The sequence below is a fragment of the Vicia villosa genome, linkage group LG4, assembly GCF_029867415.1.
Source record: "Vicia villosa cultivar HV-30 ecotype Madison, WI linkage group LG4, Vvil1.0, whole genome shotgun sequence".
Taxonomy (NCBI): Eukaryota; Viridiplantae; Streptophyta; class Magnoliopsida; order Fabales; family Fabaceae; genus Vicia; species Vicia villosa.
Genome location: NC_081183.1, coordinates 19,299,543 through 19,317,802, shown reverse-complemented (window position 1 = coordinate 19,317,802; position 18,260 = coordinate 19,299,543).

The window sequence follows — 18,260 nt, the reverse complement described above, 5'->3', positions numbered from 1 at the left end:
AAATTACATCGCCCGATTCATTGCCCACATGACTACTACTTGTGTGCCAATCTTCAAACTGTTGAAGAAAGATCAAGTGGAAAGGTGGAATGACAAATGCCAGTTAGCCTTTGACAAAATCAAAGAATATCTCCAAAAACCTCCAATCTTGTTGCCACCTGTGGAAGGCAGACCTCTGATAATGTACCTAACTGTGTTAGAAGACTCAATGGGGTGTGTACTAGGACAACATGACGAATCCGGCCGAAAGGAGCACGCAATCTACTATCTTAGCAAAAAGTTTGCCGATTGTGAAACAAGATACTCACTACTCGAAAAAACTTGTTGTGCCTTAGCTTGGGCAGCTCGCCGACTAAGACAGTACATGCTAAATCACACCACTTTCCTAATCTCCAAGATGGATCCCATCAAATACGTGTTCGAAAAACCTGCTCTCTCTGGAAGAATAGCGAGATGGAAAATGATCTTAACAGAATATGACATTCAATACACTCCACAAAAAGCAATCAAAGGAAGTGTGGTAGCTGATCATCTGGCTCATCAAGCAGTGGATGATTATCAAGCATTGAACTTTGACTTCCCAGACGAAGACATTATGCTAGTCAATGACTACAAACAATCAGGACCAGAAGAAGGACCCGAGCCAGGATCCCGGTGGACTATGGTTTTTGACGGAGCTTCTAATGCACTTGGCAATGGCATCGGAGCTGTAATCATTTCCCCCGCAGGAGGTCATACACCATTCACTGCCAGGTTATGCTTCAATTGCACTTACAATATAGCCGAATACGAAGCATGTATTCTGGGTCTTAAAGCTGCAATCGATCTAAGAATCAAATTCCTGGAAGTCTACGGAGACTTGGCCTTGGTAATCTACCAAGTCAAAGGGGAATGGGACACAAAGCACCCAAGTCTAATTCCTTACAAAGAATATGTGCTGAGTTTGATTCCTTACTTCGAAGAAATCACTTTCGAACACATCCCACGCGAGGAAAATCAACTAGCTGATGCTTTAGCTACCATGTCATCCATGTTCAAAGTCAGGTGGGACAACGAGGCGCCTATGATCACCATTTACAGGCAAGATGAACCATCCTATTGCAATGAGATCAATACCGAAGGAACCGAGGAAAAACCATGGTTCCATGAAGTAAAAAGATATCTCGAAGCTCAGGAGTACCCTGAAGGGGCATCCATTAATGACAGAAAGTTTCTAAGGAGATTTGCTGCCAAATTCTTTCTAAGCAATGGAACCCTATACAAACGCAACCATGACTCGACTTTACTTCGCTGTGTAAACAAGAAGGAAGCGGAACAAATCATGGAAGAAATACACAATGGTACCTTCGGTACTCATTCCAGTGGGCATACAATGGCTAAAAAGATCCTGAGAGCAGGTTATTACTGGTCTACCATGGAAACAGACTGCCATCATCACTCCCGAACATGTCACAAATGCCAGATATACGCTGACAAAGTACATGTACCTCCAATTCCATTAAGCGTCCTGACGGCTCCTTGGCCTTTTGCAATGTGGGGTATTGATATGATTGGAGAAATCAAACCTACTGCCTCCAACGGACATCGCTTTATCCTGGTCGCTATTGACTACTTCACAAAGTGGGTAGAAGCAGCTTCATTTGCGTCTGTTACCAAGAATATGGTGGCCCGGTTCATCAAATACAATCTCATTTGTCGGTACGGCATCCCTGAACGGATTATCACGGACAATGGCACAAATCTAAACAACAGAATGATTACTGAACTTTGCACACAGTTCAAGATCAAGCATCATAATTCCTCTCCATATCGACCAAAGATGAACGGCGCGGTGGAAGCTGCCAACAAGAACATCAAGAAAATCATACAAAAAATGACAGTAACCTACAAAGACTGGCATGAGATGTTACCTTTTGCTCTTCATGGTTATCGCACATCTGCGCGTACTTCAACAGGGGCAACTCCATTCTCCTTAGTCTATGGTATGGAGGCAGTTCTTCCAATTGAAATTCAGATTCCTTCCCTAAGGATTATGAAAGAAGCCAATCTAGACGAAGACGATTGGATTCAAACACGGTTGGACCAGATAAACTTGATTGATGAGAAAAGGCTCGCAGCTATTTGTCATGGTCAGCTATACCAAAAGCGTATGATCAAAGCCTTCAACAAAAAAGTCAAAAGTCAAGCATACCAAACTGGTGGCTTGGTTGTCAAACGCATCATCTTACCACAAGGTGATCCCAGAGGCAAATGGACTCCCACCTACGAGGGACCATTCATAATCAAGAAAATATTCTCCGGCGGAGCCATGTTGCTTACCACCATGGATGGCGAGGATTTCCCACACCCTGTGAATGCTGACATAGTCAAAAACTACTTCTCTTAAAAAGAAAAAAAAAAACAAAAAAACAGCTCGCTAAGTTGAAAACCTGAAAGGGCAACTTAGGCAAAAAAATGAGCGTCTCGGTGGATTGAAAACCCGAAAGGGCGGTCCAGGCAAAAATTAGAGACTAAACAAATACTATCCCGGTAGGCTGAAAACCTGAAAGGGCGGCCTAGGCAAAAGTTAGGGAATGAAGCATACAACTGTGTTCCGTTCAGCTGCCTACTCACCATCAAGATTCAACACCTCGAAGACACCGCTCAGTCCAATCACTTTCTTCCAACAAATGAGGGATGAGATGCTCGAGGACAGATTGGCAATAGCAGAGTTGAAACTTGACTGGATCATTTTCACATAGCTATTTATCTTTATAAATATTTTCCAAAACTTTCTGACGGTTTCCTACTTCTAGGATTATTGTCTCCCTGTGCTAACCAGCCTATCATGGCTCTTTTTCAAAAATCAATGCAGCTTAGGCTCAAAAATCACTATTTTCACTTTTTCTGTTTTAAATACGTAAGCGTCCCAATGATAATTTTGAATGAACATGTGCATTTGAATATGATTGATGTTTACCAGGAAAAACAGGAATAGCATTCAGGAAATGTCCCAATTATCCGGACATCATCCCATCAGAAGAAAATCCCCAAGAGAAACGCATTTCTCAGCAAATTCCTCAAAAGAGATTTTCTCTTCAAAAGAAGTCTTATCCCCCAGCAGGGTTGTTCCAGATTACTATCTTCAGAAGGTGTGATCCCCGCGCCCGGACTTGGTCAGATAGTGCATCGGAGGATTATGCATCTTCCTCATTCCCATTTGAAAGGGCATCAGAACTTCCAGCTACCTTTCATTCTCAAGAGATATTCAAAGATTCTTCAACAGAGTACCAGGGTTCTCAAAGAATTTCCCCAGCCAAGGGTACTCAAACAAGACAAAAGATCATCAACGATCACAATATAGTCATATCCAGATGACTGGCGGAAATTTATTTTCCCAAATAAAAGCTCGACATCTCACATTCATACATCACATATTCACATTCATACATCACCTTCATACATCACATATTCATATTCATACATCATATTCATACATCATACATCATGCATCATACGCATATTCATACACAACATTACATGCATATTTCTCCGGGAATATCTCACATTTACATGTATCATAAACATTGCATATCACTAACTTGATTTTTCAGGTAGACGGATATCTTATACAAAGATGTTCTCAATCACATGCAGTGTTCACCTGAATTCCATGAACGTTTCTCTCAGATATAATCAAGCCGAAGATTCATTCTGATCACTAACCAACTCAAAAACAGGCATCACAGATCTAAAGTTGATACCTCAGACGGTTCCAGAACGATCTAGCATCAAAGATCTAAAGCGATACCTCAGACGGTTCCAGAACGATCTAGCATTACAGATCTAAGTCGATACCTCAGACGGTTCCAGAACGATCTACTATCAAAGATCTAAAGCGATACCTCAGACGGTTCCAGAACGATCTAACATAAAGCGATACCTCAGACGGTTCCAAAACGATCTAACATTGCAGATCTAAAGCGATACCTCAGACGGTTCCAAAACGATTTAACATTGCAGATCTAAAGCGATACCTCAGACGGTTCCACAATGATCAACTTCCAAAATCTAAATCAGAAAAACTTTGGACAAGTTCTGTAGCAATCATCCTCCAAGACTTAAAGCGGTAACCTTGGACGGTTCCGAAACAGTCAACACAAAGACTTTCAAATCCTTCATCAAGATATAATCAATGGATTCATTCTGATGAACAAACCCTCAACCCATTTACCAGGTGGCATCTGAAAGCCCATCTCAGGTAATGTTCCAATCTGCCAACAACATTTCGCAGACGACATTCAAATGCAACTTCCAACATCTCTTCTGATCAGGGTAAGTGCAAATTTTCAGGGCATCTAAATATTCAATCATCTTCTACCTTCAGATTTCAGACAATCTCTTCAGGTTTAAGAAGATTGAATAGGGGCAACTGTTATACCCAAAAATTTGCACACATCTTTTTTCAAGAAAACTCCAATCTGAAAATTAAGAGTCTCATATGATCATGGATTTTTATTTCAACAAATATCCTGACATATGAAATACTTAGTTTTTAGAATTTTTCTTATACAGTAATTTGGCTTGCAGTTGAATTTATTCTTACGCAAACGCCAAATACTGTTTATCACTTCACACATGCTATTTATTTATTTACAGATAAATAGTACTGACACAATTGGTACAGAGTTAAATCTTTTTGCAGGCGCAGAATCAGGAAACTCAGACTATACTGGTAACAAGTAGATTATTATTATCTTTTGTTTCCCACTAATTTTTGTACTATATTCCATTATCTTTTCAAATCTCTTTTTCAAAAATCAAATCTCTCTTTTTCCCAACACTATCTCCACTTTCTTTCAAATCTTACTTCCACTCAAATTTTCCTTTTGTACGGAATCACATCGTCTCTGTCCTTCTTTCCATTCTATAAATACCTCTCATTTTCTTTCATAAAATCTCACATCAAATTCTAATTCATCTCTCAAATTTCTACTTCATAATCCATCCTTTCTTCTCTCCCCGACAAAATGGCAAAGTGGTGGGAAACGTGTCTTCTTACAGTCATCACCATTGCTACGGTGATCATGACTTTCTTCTGCCTGCATAGTCCTGAAGAGTGTGGACCTGCAATGGTTGCACTCCCAATCATCTACATGTTATTGTTCATAGCATGGGTCATTAACCGTCATTCCTGAAGTCTGCCGTGATTCTTATTTCTTAAATGTACCGTTTATTCGTCATACTGTTCAATATAGTATGTAATATTTGTACTGTCAGTATTAAATGTTGTGCTATTTGTCATAATATTGCTTAATTACTAAGATAATATTTTGTGTGTTTTCTGCCAGTCAAATATTCCTATTTCTGTGCATTAAATGATTTTCAGGGTTATTATCGGTAATTTTGCCCGCATACCGTAAATATTAGTTATTTATTATGTCTGTGTTTTTAACAAGTCATGTAAATAAACTTTAATTTTACACATAAAACAAAAAGAAAAGAAAATTAACTTTGACTGTTGATTTTTCACTCTAACTGCTACGTCAATACTTGAACAGTCAGTTGACAGCCAAACTGCTGGCAATACAATTCTCAGTGTTTTGTACCATCAATCAAATCAATCTTTTACAATTCAAAATTCCAAGATTTTTGTTCTAGAAGTCTTCTGAATATCACGCGATTAGCAGAGACTCAACACTGCACAAAAATCAGGTACGCTTAACTATCTCCTACACAAACAGTCCCTGACTAGGGTTTTCTTGTTTTTATAGGAGAAACAAGTTTTTGAGACCTCAAATGGATTTCATGCACATCCATATATCTCAAAGTACCATCATACAAATTTTCAAACTTCAATTCACTCAGACGCACCGTCAGCAACTCAAACAGTCAACAGACGACCTGTTTGACCAAAAAGTCAACAGACAGTCAAAAATGAATTTTTTTTTCAAAGTCCATATTTTGTCAAAGGATTCATCATTTGATCATTGGATGATCATAATTCATCAAGGAAAGATCAAAAATCAACAAAACCCTAAGATTCAAAATTAGGGTTTTTGCCTGAAAAGTCAACTCAACTTTGACTGGTCATAACTCTCTCATACTTCATCCAAAAAATTCAAACCAAAGCTCATTTTGAAGGAAATTCAATTATCTTTCAAATGCAATTGATCCCATGGTCATTGCATTCACCATTTGAAAAATATGACCAAAGACATTACAGGTCATTTTCAAAGTCAACAAAAAGACACTTTTTTCAAAAGGACACCCAAGGAGCATCAAAAATCATTTTGACATGAGACCAAAGACATTGGTTAGAGGACTCTTTTAGGTTTCCAAAAAGTGCAAGAACTCCTTCATATGACAAAAATTGAGGGATTTACACCTTGTTGAAGTTGGCTAAATTTTGGGAAAATACATGAAATCAACATTGCTCAAAAATGTATTTTTTCCAAATGGGGCCAAGTTTTCATGGTTCAAACATCATTTCCATAATATAATGGGCCTCCCACGACCAAGACCAAGCCCATAACATTTTTCTCCATTTTTTAATTTAATTTTATCATTTAAGATTAAATTAAAAAGGAAAAAAAGAAAGGATAAAACATAGCTTATTTTCTAAGCTAAAGTCTCCACATGGGACTTAATTATGCAGCAAGGAAGGTGCAAAGCAAGTCTATGGCTAGAGTGTGGAAAAATGAAGCAATGGTTGCTTGAATTTTAAGTTTGAAAGTCAAGATTCCAACAAAGACAATTAAGGCTTCTTAGCTTAGTTTTTAAGCACTCCATGGCTTATAAATAGGCTAGCATACTCCAACAATCAGGGGAGAACGAAAATAGCAAGGGCCTATCAAAGAAACACACCAAAATTCTCAAAAAATACATAAACACTTGTAATTTTCGTTTTCCTTGTATAAGCTCATATCAATCTCAAATAAACACTTCAATCTTCTCCTGGGCTATTATAGAACAGATTCCAATCAATAGTTTTGTTTGTTTGTACATAGAACATACATATATATTCTTCCATATTCCATTAAACTTCCAATTTCAATATCTCATGCTATAATCCTTTTCAATGTAATATGATGATTTCTATGTGGTCCTAACATGAATTAAAGGTGATCCAACGTATCATATATGAGCCATACACCCTAGACCATCGTATGCCATTTTTGGACTCTAAAGATACAAAGCTTTCGTTTCCATAGATAGAGTGGATTTTAATCAAAACTAACACCACCAATGAACTCAGAGCATCCTAATTAGGGGATATGGGTTGCTTTTGTTGTTTGAAACTAACGTTTTTGCAGGATGTAGGTTCATGCGAGTTGTGGCGGTTCTGCGACGCAAGTTACGACGGTTTTAACCGCCATAATTTGCATTCAAGAAATCTGCATGGGACGAAGGAAGAAGACGACCACGTGGGCGTCCCTCACTCGCTGGTCAACCAGCGTGGGTCCCAGCGTGGACTTTGACTACCTGAATGGCTATGTGCTCAGATTCCCATGTGACGATCATGTTCCCTCACTTTTTCAACCATCAGATCTCCTAGTAATCTGATCCAACGCCTCAAAAAACGCATGAACATCATACTCCCTCATAAATTTTCACACCTGATTACTATCCTTTTTATTTTCTATTTTTATTTTTAATTTCTTTGCAAAATTAATTTAAAATAGTTTTAAAAATCCAAAAAATACACAAAAAATATTTTTAGACTTCTAAAATAATAAATTATTTTCTGAAATAAAAATATTTTATTTTTCTTCAAAATTTCAATATTTTGCATAATTAATTAGTATATATTTATATATTTGCTTTTTAATTATTCTAACCAATCAAAAAATCATAAAAAAATTGTTCTTTATATAAAATATTGTTTATATATTATAAACTAATTTTGTACATATTTTGAATAATTTTCTCTTTGAGTTTTAATTATTTGTATAATTATTTGTATAATTATGTTTTAATTAGCTTAAATCAATTTCAAATCAAATTTCAAAAATTCCAAAAAAATTAGTTTTGTTTTAAAATTAATTGACAAATATTTTGTACATATTTTAAACTTAATTTCTAGGTTTAAATCTATTTTCATCTTTTTTCTTCATTTTAATTTAATTAATCATGCATTAAGTATAATTAAAATCAATCATAAAAAATCCAAAAACATGCCCTTTTATTTTTCTTGCAATTTAAATTCCTACATAAATGTATAGGATGTCAAATCCATGTAAATAGGCTAGTTTACATTTCCTGCACAATCGATGTAATAGCGTAGATTTACTTTCCGCACTTTACATTTCCGCATTTTAATTTCCAGCAAATATAAACTGCGTGTATGTCAAAGATAAAATTGAACCGTTAGATCACTAACTTCAAAGATAAAATATCTGAATACAAACACAATCACACTTGCACCTTTTAAGGTAATCCCTTCTCATTCTTTTCAAAATCAAAGTCAAAATTCCATTGTTTTGAGTACAAAATCGAACCTTGCGTTTATATCCGGTGAAAGGATAGATTTTTAAAGGAAATAGGATAAAGACCTTACAACTCAAGGTAGACCTCCTAGTTTGCTTGCTCATATCAAAACAAACAAAATTCTCATACACTGTTGTTTTTCAAAACAGAACTTTCAAAAAAGACATTACTTTGTATACATCCAAACACGGGTTATTACAAAGTTAACGTTCTTTTCAAAACATCTTTCGAAAGATAAACAAGCATTTTGTATACATCCACACACGGATCATTACAAAATTCAAATTACAAAGGTATTTGAAACCACATATGAGCAATTTCAGAGCAATTGAAAAGTGATCGAAAAACAAGTGAGCTAAGCAAACTTAAGAGCCCATGGATAACCATGGATACAAAGGGTGCTAACACCTTCCCTTTGTATAACCTACCCCCTTACCCAGAATTTCTTAAAGGTCTTTTTTCTGTTTCTTTTATAAACCTTTCCTTAATTGGATAAAATAAAAGGTCGGTGGCGACTCTGTGAATTTTCAAAAATGCGAAAGCATTAAGCGATAAAAAAGAGTCAGTTCACGTATCTCTCCAGAACAGAGGTATGGCCCGGGATAAAAAACGGAGGTCCACACATCTGAACTTAAGGACTTAATATCAGAATTTCCCAAAAATGCTCAATTCACCGAAAAGCACGGTCATCTACTCCATTTGGTTACCTCAAAATTTGAAGAAGACATGATACGGGTCCTGTTCCAATTCTTTGATCCCGAACACCATTGTTTTACATTTCCTGATTACCAGCTAGTACCCACTTTGGAGGAATTCTCTGAACTAATTGGATTACCTGTTCGAGACCAATTACCCTTTACTAGTTTAGAAAAGATTCCAAAGCCTGAAATCATTGCTGCTGCCTTACATTTACGAAAGTCAGAAATTGAGTCTAATTGGGAAACAAAGAGTGGAGTCAAAGGTTTGCTTGCTAAGTTCTTAATGGGAAAGGCTCGATCACTATTAAAAGATAGAAGTTACCAAGCTTTTGAAGAAGTTGTGGCTCTTCTGATTTATGGGTTGGTTTTATTCCCTAATCCCGACCAATTCATAAGTGTGCACGTTATCAACATTTTCTTAACCCGCAATCCGATACCTACTTTGTTGGGAGACATTCTACATTCTTTACACACTCGTACCATGAAAAGGCGAGGAACTCTTATGTGTTGTGTACCACTACTGGCTAGATGGTTTACATTACACCTTCCCCGATCAGTGTTGAGAAATGAGCAAAGGATGCAATGGTCTCGCAGGATTATGTCTTTGTCTCATTCAGATATCTGGTGGAACAACTTCTTTCAAAAAAACATCACTCTCATTGACCATTGTAGGGAGTACCCTTCCGAAACAAGCATCAAGAATCTCGAAGCATAGAACGCCCAAGTTCAGATAGCAATTCTGGAGCTAGCAAAGGGGCAACAGGAACTGAAAGCCCTAATGATCAAGAAGAAAAAGAAGCCCAAGGGATCTGTAGGTTTAAGTCACCTTGCGAGGAAGGTCAAAATCCCAGCCAGGAGATCCAAAAAGGCGCCGATCCCTGAAGTAGTCGGTGAAGGTGATCAAGAAGACAATCACAGCAACCAGGGTTCTGCCAAACCTTCTCTCTCTTCTAACGAAGAAGATTATCATGCCGAGGACGAACAGGGTGATAGCAAATACCAGTAGTTGGAAGAACGCATGAAAGCTATGGAGATACAAAAAATACCTGGTTTAAACTTCAACGATCTTGGACTAGTCTTGTCATACCCTAATTTTTGACCCCCCTGAGATGACATATCTTCAGGATTTTCATCAAGTCAAAGCAAGTACCCAAAGCAGCCTGACATTCAATCGAGGGTATTCAAAGACAAGAAAACTCAGGCAAAGGATCAATCAATAGAGGGATTAGTCTCTAATACAATCATAAGACTCAAAAGCCTCATTATTACACCTATGATTGATTAAGACACCCAGTCATCTAAGCACAGGATTACTCAGATCAACAGACTAGGGTTTGGAGCCTATCAAGGACTAAAATCAGGGATCACTTTTGGGAAACCCTAAAAAGCCCCAGGGAACCATTCAAAGACATCAATCATCTTCAAATAACTCATATGACAAGATCCACTGGACATTACATCTCAGTTCAAAGTCTACAGTCATCATTGTCCTCTGGTCGACAATTAGGGTTTTTGACCTAATTCACCAAGATAGTTGACTTTTAATCAGGGCATGAATCCAAAACTCAAGACATGACTCAAAAATCTCTACTACCTCAATATAATACATTTACATCATTCATTTGAGGAGAAGATCTTGTTTCTACACAAAAGCCCAAAAATTCACTTTGTCAGGGAAAAGTCAACTGTGAAGGATCATCATTGACTTTTAAGGTTTTTGGTCAAAAAATGACTTTCAAAGATCAATATCATCAATATATGGATATTAAAGTCATTTGACCAAAGAAATTCAAAGAAATTCATCAAGGAGCAAAAAGTCGGGAATTAGGGTTTTTGAGGGCATAGTGAGAACTCAAAATTTCACCTACACAACTCAAAAAACTTCCAACATGAAAGTTGTAGATCTTGCAAAATAAAACAACATCTTACAAAGGAACTTTTTTCAAAAGATCAACCATTTATGAAGTTTTGGAAATTTTGAAGTTTAGGTCATAAACACTTAGAAATTTTTTCTAAGTGTTTTAACCTAGTTTTCATCCAACTTTGGGCTCATTTTTCACAAATTTCCCAAATGATTCTGAAGAAGACATAAACTAATGATTTAAAGTAGATGTTTAGGGCTTTCCAAATTGTGTTCAACCTTCTCCAAATTCAATTTGAGCTAAGAGTTATGCTTGTTCAAAGTTGGCCTCATGAAGTAAAATTATAGGTCATGAACACTTTTGGACTTTGCAAATTTTGTGCAAATAACCTCTCTTATGGATGCTACACGACCCATAACACATCTGAAACCATGCCATGCATTCATTTTCACCATGCCATAAGGATTGAAGAAGATTCTAAAAACAAGAACATGTGATTATGTAATGATTACATTTGTGAATTTATGGCAAATTGATGAATCACCCAAGGAATCTTCTCATCAACCAATTAGAGCTCACTTTGCATCTGAAATGTCCCCTAAGATCAGATAGAATCAATGGATAGGGGAAGCTAGCCCGAAAATGCATCATTGCATTTTGGAGATTCTTTGAATTTCTTCATGGCTAAGAAACCAAACTCACTACACTAAGCAAGCTTACCACAGCCAATTGATCTGGATCCATTTGCCTATAAATAGAGGCCTCATTCTCATTCAAAAAACACACCAAAGCAACAGAATTCTTGCTTTCTCTCTTCTTTCTCCATACTTAAGGTTTTCAAAGGTTCTTTGGCAAGAAGACTCGGATTCTTCAAACCAAAGCTCTTCCCTTGGAATTAAGTATTCAAACACATTAGGGGAGTCATTTAGAGGTGATCCAAACCTCTGAAACACTTCTGGGAGTGAGGAATCATCACCTGCACCTCTCACTTGGAGCTGTTGCAGTTGGGGTCGAGCAAGAGGTTCTGGGTACTTTCAGTCCAAGCTAAGCATCTCAACACCTTCCAGGAGGATCACTGAAGCTATCTGGATCGTTGCAACAACTTTGCAACACACTTTGATCAGAGCCAGATCTTCATTTTTCAGGTAAGTTTCCAAAACTTCAAACTCTATGGTTCACGCATGATAAATTAAAAATGAAGTTACCAGTTGGTTTCTGCACCTTCATAGATCATTAGCCCTCAATCAATTGCATCAAAACATACATATATAGCATTTCATGTTTAAATTCAGTTTTAGGGTTCTTAGTGTTCATGCTTGCGAATTTTATGTTACACTTAGAATAAATGAAATTAAAGGACACCATCATAATCCTCGTCCAAAAACGAGCAAAATCCATCTTTACATCTTTGAATTTAGTTGAGAATTGAGGGAGATAGGATTTCCAGAAATTGAAATCGTGAGGTTGAAGATGAAGTTGCTTTGCGCGCGTTTTTTTGAATTCTCAGAAGCAAGTTTAAAATATAATCAATTGGAAGCGTGTTTTGAACGACTAAAACGTTCAGCTCACTTGGTTACAAGCGCCTCTCACTTTCTCATGCCTTAGGTCTGGGGTTCGATCCCCCCTCAGACCTTTTGTTCATTTTATTTTTTTCAACTCATTTAATGTCTTGCTTTCACATATAATCATATGGGCTCTTTCCTTAAACAGGCCACGCGCGTGGCCCAGTTGATATTTTTCTTCCATTTTTTTATCAACTTCACACAATTATTTAACTTATCAAATAAATCCATTTTTACTTCATTTTTCACACACTTGTCATTTAATGTATATATTTTGTGAATAATCAAAAAAAATCATAAAAATATTATTTATTTCTTATATTTTTATTAGGTTTAAAATAGTATGTTTTAAGTGTTTTCTTAAATACTTTAAATATATATATTAATTTTGTTTTAACCTAATTATTTGTGTGAATAATTTTATGATAAAACCCTAATTGTTTAGGTCTTAATTAAGTAAAAATCTTTATTTTTATCTTAATTAAGTTGACTTTTGTCAATTCTCAAAACTGTTTCCAAATCTCTGATTAAATCAAATGATTAAGGTTTTCAAACAACAAAACCTTGTATCATTCCAAATCATTTTCAAATTGCTTTTACACTAGTACTGTAAAGTACTGGGCCTCTAATAGAGTGTAAGTCCCAAAAACCTTCTCTTCTTAGCTTGTTTTCAAAACTGTATTTTCAAAATCTTCTTTCTGTTTTCAAAACATTCTTCTGGTATTTGAAGGGCATTATTCCCGGTGAAACTCTTCAGATACCTATGTGACCTTTGTCCATCTTCACTTCTTCTGTTTTCAAAAACCATTAACTGTTTATCATATATATATTCAACTGTTATCAACAAAACAACAAAAATTACTGTTGAGGCTCTGTACATACTTCTTCAATGGCCTCCACTCCATCCAGGTTAGGCTTTACAAGCTTTCAATTTACAGTCTTTATTTAAATTACTGTCAAATATAAACTGTGCATATATATTAGTTTAGAACTGCGTTTGAGTATAAACCTTAGGACAGTTAAACTATATATATATTATAGGAATATGACCTAGGATTAAGAATGTCTTCCTGGTGAAGGCTCTTTCCTAATTAGAGATCTGTTGTTCAAACCCCCAAGATGAATTATTCCCGGTGAAACATCTTGGTAAAAACCTTAGAATCCAAATAAATAGGACACATCCACCCAAAGAGGAATTATTCCCGGTGAAACCTCTTACCCATTTGCTTAGAGCCAAAATAAGTTCAAAACTACATAGCTTTCTCTTGTGCTATAACAAGGACCCTCGATTAGCCTCCTCTTGGGCTTTGTACAAGGACCCACAGGCTTCTTAAAAGCATTTCCAGCTTCCTCTTGAGCTTGTATACAAGGACCCATCAGGTTTCTTATAAACATAGGAACAGGTCTTTAGTCACCTTTTAGCCTACCCTGGTGAGTTTCTTCCAATTTAAACCAGACTTTAAACAAGCTAAGTTTGTCTCAATTTTACATTGAGTACATTTTTGGAATGAGAGACATGGACAGTCTCTGTCACCCTTATCTTCATCAATCTTCCTTAGCAGAGTCTAGGATCCAAGTTTATTTCTCCTCAGCATGTGTCAGCCTTCATCTTGGGCTTTAAACAAGAAGTCTCCATTAGATAATCTTTCTGCCATTCATTTTAATCAAAATCCCTGGAAAGGGTTAGCTTCCACACATTCTTTCATTTTAATTAATTCCCTGGAAAGGGTTAGCCTCCAAAGTCAATTAAAATCAATCCATCATTTCAACAAAACCCCTGGAAAGGGTTAGCCTCCAAAGTCAATTAATAAATAATTTCATTTCTCTTAGGAGATAATTTCCCCAAAAAAAAGTCAAAACCCCTGGAAAGGGTCAGCCTCCAAAAAACATGATAAAGTCAGTCTTTTACCAAATAATTTCTCCAGCTGAGTCAAAATCCCTGGAAAGGGTTAGCTTCCAAAGAAAAACAGTCTTTCAATAAATAAAACCTCCTCAGTAGAGTCAAAACCAACAAAAACAGTTAGCCTCAACCTTGGGCTTCATACAAGGCACCCAAACAATAAAACTCCCCTGTCAAGAGTCAGCCTCAACCTTGGGCATTGTACAAGGCAGATAATAGAGTCTCCCCAGTGAGTTCTTCATCATTCAGTAGCCACAACCTTGGGCTTTGTACAAGGCAGATAAACCATATTTTTCATGTGTCAAAGATTCCTAACACTTAGGATCTTTCCCCATATAGTCATCCATACTTAATTCATTTAAGAGTCCGCCACAACCTTGGGCTTTGTACAAGGCAGAAAATAATGTTTTCCCTAGCTAGAGTCAGCCACAACCTTGGGCTTTGTACAAGGCATATAAAATAGAATCATTCATTCAATTATCCTCAACAGTTAGCCACAACCTTGGGCTTTGTACAAGGCACACAAATAGAGTCTCCCTAAGTAGAGTCAGCCTCAATTCTGGGCTTTGTACAGAACACAAAAATACCCTGTAATTAATCCCCAGTGGAGTCATCTCCCAGAGTCAATAATATTAATTAATCAATCAAAAAGCCTCAAGCTTGGGCCTCATACAAGCCAGCTAAATTCAAATCTTTTATACAGTAGATAGACATAGCTTATCTCTATAGAGAGATATTTTTACTACTCTACCACATTCAAACAAACAAACATTTCAATTTCAATTTCAATCAAAGTCTCCCATTTAGGACTGTGAAAGACATGCTCTGGCACATCCCCAGACTTGTACACTTTCCCTAATTTGGATGAGCATCTTTCTTTCATTTTAGAGGCACGATGGCTGTCATACTTGATCAACCAAGTAGACTCCCCTCTTGAATGAAATGAATCCAGTTATTCTGTCACTCTTTCAAAATGTTTGTGGTAGAATAGTACAAATACCTCTCTGTAGAGATGATTTCATGTCTCTTTACTGTAAACAGAGATTTAATTCCAAGCTTCAACCTTGAGCTTCAAGCAAGGCACCAAAAATAATTAATTTCCCTAGTTAGTTCCCCGAACTACATTAAGCTCTGACTTCCACTAGGGATATGTAGGCATGAGGTTCACAAGGAATCTCAGCGAGCTAATAAAATACCAAAAATAGTCAGTTTGTTTGTCTATCTGTCTTTCTTTAATCAATTCAATTCCTTCTCCTAACATAAAGGAGAAACTTTCCAAATCATTAGCAGCAAACACAATCACAAATGACACAGAGAAGGTTCCTGTAGAGTACTACAGATATGTAGGGTGTTTAAACACTTCCCTATATATAACCGACCTCCCGGACTCCAGAATTTCTAGTCTAGGTGAAATCCCCACACTTAGCAAACTCCTAGGGTTTAGTTGAGATCTTTTTTCCCTTTCCTACTCGTAGGACAAATAAGAAAGTTCGTGTGATATCGTAGGAAGAACTGAAATAAAATTCATCCCACCACGGGCGCATTCTCCTTCCAAATTTCGCGTGAAGGGTTTAGCGTGCCGTCCTCCCAAGTGAAACGGGGAGGTAAAGAAAACGACACCACAGAAAAATGGCGACTCTGCTGGGGATATAAGTGTTAAAAACCTTGGTTTTTCATCCAAAACAATGGTTGACCTGTTGCTGGTCCAGCCCCAATGAGGAATTAGGGATGCCAAATTCCCCCTCAAACAAGAGAGGTCCTGCCTAACCTCTGTGTCATTTCATGTGTTTGCTGCATTTATATTTGTTTATTTTGTTTATTCTGTATCGGGAAAGGGCTTGATTCCCCCTTGTGGTGAGAAATCCTATACCCGGATTTGAGTGCAACATAAGATAGGATGGAGGATGTCTTCCCGGTGAAGGCCCTCTAATCTTGGTTTCCAAGTCTACTCTTGGGATTTGCCTGGCTGGTTGTGATTAACTGCGCCACTGCATTCCGAGACTGATTTGTACCAGGAGGACCTAGAAACACATTAACCCCACTTAAAGCCTTGTTTTTAGGACGTAGAGCGGTGATTACGGAAGTAATTGTCACGCAGATACTACACTCAGAGAAAACTCTCTTATAGATACCAATCAACGTATCTTTAAGGTTGAGCAAAAACTCTGAGACCCTTAGAACCTGTTCTACAGGTACAAAAATCCTTAACCTTAGTTTACCATTGGGGCGGGGATTGCGTTTTGACTTCATGACCACTATACCCTTCAACGCCATGTTTGTTAAAAACTCTTGTATGTGCATTCATGCATTCATGCATCATTCATTAATAAACAACTAAAAAAAAAGAGTCTTTTTCGAGTCGTTTTTCAAGGAAACTAAATAACGAACGTTTTGAACTTCATAGAAAGAGAGAAACGGAGAAAGGACTTAAGGATCTATACCATGGATTACGGAAGAAAGAGAGCCAGGAAATACACCTTCAAGATTCCCCAGGTCGAGGAACTGGGAAAGCTCGGAAAACTGGTGGTCAACCCCCAGGCTTTCAAGGAGAAGTATGGAAAACTTCTGCCTTTGCTCAATACCAACATGGTGGATGGGATCCTTCCCACCTTGGTACAGTTTTACGATCCAACGTATCACTGCTTCACCTTTCCAGATTATCAGCTCATGCCTACGTTAGAGGAGTACTCTCGTCTGATTGAAATACCCGTGTATGCGCAAGATCCGTACTCCGGTTTGGAAAAGAATCCTGACGACATTATCATTGCTGCAACTACTCCTTTGAACGTAGTCGACATCAGAACTCATATGGTGAGTAGAGGAGGAATTCAAGGATTGCCCTCCAAATTCCTGTTTGATCAAGCTCGGTACTTCGTCAGCATCCAAGATATGAGCGCCTTTGAGGAAATCTTGGCTTTGCTTATCTACGGATTATTTTTGTTCCCTAACATTAACGATTTCGTCGACATCAACGCAATTAAGATCTTCTTAATTGGAAATCCAGTTCCGACCTTGCTTGCGGATGCTTATCACTCTGTGCATTCAAGAAACCTGCAGCGAGGAGGATTAATCACATGCTGCGTACCGTTGTTATACGAATGGTTCGTTTCGCACCTGCCAAAGTCTAGCACTTTCTGGAATATGAGGGATGGCCTTTACTGGTCACAGAAAATCATGTCTCTCACTCATACAGACATTGATTGGTGTAGTCCTGACGACGACGAAACCAAGATCATCTTCAGTTGCGGAAGTTTTCCCAACATACCCCTTATTGGAACTAAGGGAGGAATCAGTTACAATCCAGCTTTAGCCCGTCGTCAATACGGCTATCCCATGAAAAATATTCCAAGTAACATCCAATTGGAGGGTCTGTTCTTCAAGAACATCGACGATCATGGCAACATACTGAAGAAGGAAATTGTCCAAGCCTGGCGTCTTGTTCACAGCAAAGGGAGAAGATCGTTAGGAAAACATCTTTGCATCTCCCTGGATCCTTACCTTCAATGGGTACGCGTCAGAGCATTCAAGCTCAGGATGCCATATCAACATCAAGAACCTATTCCCCTAAGGGAACCAATTTACCTTTTCTCCACCGATGTTGAAAAACTGCAAGCGGCATTAAACAAGGTATGCCAAGAAAGGAATGCTTGGAGGAACAAGTATCGAATTGTCAACACGGAAAATGTTGAAATTCAAAACATCCTAAGAAGGAAGGATGAGTTACTTGAAGTACTCGATCGACAAGTGACACAAACATCACTTTCTCATC